Source organism: Colobus angolensis, unplaced genomic scaffold (genome assembly GCF_000951035.1).
Source record: "Colobus angolensis palliatus isolate OR3802 unplaced genomic scaffold, Cang.pa_1.0 Scaffold67, whole genome shotgun sequence".
Taxonomy (NCBI): Eukaryota; Metazoa; Chordata; class Mammalia; order Primates; family Cercopithecidae; genus Colobus; species Colobus angolensis.
Window position 1 is genome coordinate 8,314,580 of NW_012120376.1, and position 4,045 is coordinate 8,318,624.

Consider the following 4,045-nt stretch of genomic DNA (forward strand, 5'->3'; position numbering starts at 1 on the left):
TCATTTTTGAGTCTAGTTCTATTCATTGCTTTATATTTTGCTACTGTTTTTTTCTTACTTTTTTGTGTGTCATGTAATTTTTGATTTTATGTTAAACAGCATGTGTAGACAAACAAGCAGGACTGAAATAAATAGTATTATACCCAGAAATGGGCATGAATTTTATTCTGTAAGGCTGATGGTTGGTGGATTGAGTCCATCTAGTAAAGAACTGAGCTTAGCTTAGTTTTGTTCATGTTGCTATCAATAACTTCAGTGCACTACAGTCTTCAAAATCCTTCAAAGTTGAGTTGGTTTGTTTGGAAAAATGTCTTACTCAAGAAGAATGCAGTGGCATATGTAATGATGCAGGTATTTGAAAAATACAGGGGAATAAATGCCTACAAAGACAATGGAACTGACAGTTATTGCTAAGTTGTATTGATGTCCTGAAGAGAGGTGATGAGAGTCTAAGGGCTTTTAACAGCAGTTAGTGGCTTATGAGATCCAGAGGGCCTATGTGGTAGCTTAAAAAGAGGGTCTTATATCTTGTAGTGGAAGGATAGACTTGGTTGACTGGCGTGTTGATCTACTTGTTAATGACATAGAGGTTCAGACATATTTGAATCATTAGCAAGGAAGGTCTGTTATAAAGCTAAGAACCTTGATGGGGAAATCTGGGACTGGAAACACAGAAAAGGGACATCTGGATAGATGCCTGTAAGTATTTTTACTTTGCAACTCCCTCCAAACACTTTTGATTTGCAGAGGTGGCCCACTCTTTTGTAGTAAGAGTTACCTGGAAGATGTTTCAGGAGATCCCCTGATGCTTCCTTCAGTAGTTGTATTCAATTCCTCTGCCAGATGCTAGGCTGATCTGTTAGGGTTAAACCCAATATAATCCAGCTAAGGACATGCTGGGCTTGATAGGGAGGAAAGAACCTACATACTGAAAGAATTGTAAGAATTGGCTATCTTGTACTGGTAGGAGTTAGAGGAGTGCTCCTGGGATTGAATTTTGATCAGGGGTCTAACATGTAAGACTGGCTGAGCTAGAATTTATTGACTTGGGGAACACTGTCATAGAATGTGGAGTGAGGATTTCACTTCACTGCTGGGGCGGATCTTCGAGCCTGAAAATTGTGATGTCCAACACTGTGGAAATATCTGAGTTGCTCTGGAAGATGGTAAAGGAATAAATAAAGAGGTTGAGGGAGATTGGCATGATAGGATGGATATATGCTATTAGACCATAAGGCCCACTAGATGATTTACTTCATAGGAGGGCCTACAGGACACACCATTCACCAAGGCATAAGGGAATGTGTTTCTGAGAGGTGCACCAGCATGATTAGTAAGTTCACTGGTGGCTTTTATTCACCAGGGATGATGGTAAGAGGGATAGTCATGGAGCTGGGCTTGCTGATGTTCATTGAGATGATGAGGGCTGAAGTAGTAAATGCCAGGTGACTCCACTTAAGCACAGGACGCCAGGGGGCTGGAATTACCACAATAGTTGGCAAGGTCAGAGGGGCATCCAAGGGACTTTGATGGCAGAAAGTTGTTAAGATAGTTAATAGACCATGGCATAGTATCCTAACACTCCCAACCTCCTCAGTTTCATCGCTAAATATATCCTGTAAAAGCTAGGCACATCCTTGTCACAATACAGCTCTTAACAGATTTTTGTAATTGCCAAAATTGCCGAAGAGTTTCTTCACCTGAGTCATCCTTTAAATGGAATCCAGATGGTTCTCTGGTAAGAGTTTTCATTCTGATTTCAGCTCTCAAATCAGACAATCAGCAATGTTCTAGGAGCACACATGAAAGCCAGTACTGTACTTTACAACTGGAAATAATTTCTGTGGTTTATGCCAGAAAGAGATAATCTTTGGAGTTGTCAGAAGAAGAAGCTTCAGAATCAAAATTGTTTAGAACCGAAGAAAAGGTGATCTGGAATAGATTTTTTTTTTGGTAGGACATCATTGATAAGCTTCTTTGAGAAGTAGCTAGTCATTTCTGACCCAATGTGTTCGCAACTTTTTTTTATTGATGAGACTAAGAGCTCCTCATGAGAAGGAAGACTTAATCATTCAGCTAATCACCAGATTTATAAGAAAATAGTTTTTAACCAAGTAGTTGTTTTTGTGTACAAAGTCTAAAAATATAATTTTCCTAATTTTTCCCTTTATTAAAATATATCTACCAGAAAAAAATTTGAACTTGCCTTCTCTGAATACTTTTGTCAGCAAGTTTGAAAAAAAAAAAAAAAGACACGTGCTCACATTGTATTTTTCTGAGAAATCACTTTAACAAAAGGAGAAATCTGAAGCTCAAGTTATCAGCTGGAGGAGCTCCATGAATACCATTCAAAAGTTCTATTTATTTTGGGGTGATTAAACTGAATAAAGACTCACAATTTTTCTGACCACGTCCTTGAAGTCTTGTTTTACTTGTTTATTCCTTAGAGTGTAAATGAATGGGTTCAGTGAAGGGGCAACTGAGATACTGAGCACAGCTACTCCTTTATGGAAGGCAACACCGTCTTTTGCTGAAGGTTTTATGTACATGAAGATGCAGCTGCCATAAGAAAGAGAGATAACAACCACGTGGGAAGAACATGTGGAAAAAGCTCTTTTTCTTTGCTGAGCAGAGGGGAGCTTCAGAATAGTCCTGATAATATTTGTGTAGGAGAGAATCACTAGCACCAGGTTGATCATCAAGGTCATAACTGCTTAGAAAAAGTCAACCAGTTCCAGTAGATTTGTGTCTGAGCAAGCTATTTCTATGAGGGATCCATAGTCACAATAATAATGATTCACAATATTAATGATTCACAATAATAATGATTTCTGTTGGAGGCACAGAAATCCAGCTGACTGGTGAAGATGATTGGGACAAAGATGATCAAGAATCCACTCAGCCAAGAGTAGAGAACCAGCTTAATGTGGACCTTCATGCTCATAATGGTGGTGTAATGCAGGAGTTTGCAGATGGCTACATTACGGTCATAGGACATGGCAGCCAGAAGGCAAAACTCTGTGGCCCTGAGGAATATGGCAAAAAAATATTGAGTGAAGCATCCAGCAAAGCTGATGGCTTTATTCCCAGTTGAGATGCTGAACAGTAGCCTTGGAGTAAAAGTGGTTGTAAAGAAAATTTCTAAGAAGGAGAAGTTCCGGAGTAAAAAATACATAGGGGTCTGGAAGTGGGAGTCAAGTAGTGTAAGGATGATGATGATCAGATTTCCAATGATGCTGAATATGTAGTGAGGAAGAGAAATAAAAAATGATAATTTGAAGCTCTGGGTTGTCTGTTAGTCCAAGCAGAATGAATCCTGTCAGAAAGGTTTGGTTTTTCATTTCTAACTTTTGCTGCCTATGAATGTATAGAGGAAAAATGTTAGTGACGAATACAGAAGAGCTCAAGAACATTTTGGAGAGGCAAGTTTTACCCATAGGATTAGTTTAAGTGTCTTTTTTTTTGACAGTCTTACTCAAAAATTTTTTTTTATTGGATAAGAGCTGGCTCTTTACAAGAACTATTTTTTTAAATTCTCATGTAGGATTTTCTCTAAAACTCCTCTTAACAATTTTCATATACTTTCCTAGCTTACCTTCAAAACGAATGCCTAAATTCTCCATTTCCAGTTTTTATTTTCACTTTGAACATGTCTCTACTTTTGATCTTTCATTATATCTGTTAACTTGGCAGTGATGTTTCTTTCATCACTGTCTTTGTCTCAGAGGGAAAAGAAAAAAGAAAAAAGGTAGCTCACAGTTGAAAAGTCTTTGGGATGGAATCAGCAGTACCATTGAAACTGTGATAATCAAAGATTCCCCAGCTTCCCTTTGAGTTTTGAATATGTGGACTCTTGTAACTATTACCAGTCTCTAAATGTTTGCTGCTGGTGTCTGCTTTCCCTCAGGCCCAAGCTCAAGGTTTATTCGTGTTGTAGCATATGACAAGATTTCTTTCCTTTTTAATGTTGAATAATATTCCATTGTATGTGCATACCACATTTTGTTTACTCCTTCATCTGTTGATGGAAGTTTGATTGCTTCTA

General features: G+C 38.1%; 1 pseudogene; it reads right to left on the bottom strand.

The window, feature by feature from the left end:
- Positions 1 to 2,375: 2,375 nt before the first annotated feature.
- Positions 2,376 to 3,341, bottom strand: LOC105500619 (annotated as a pseudogene).
- Positions 3,342 to 4,045: the final 704 nt, after the last annotated feature.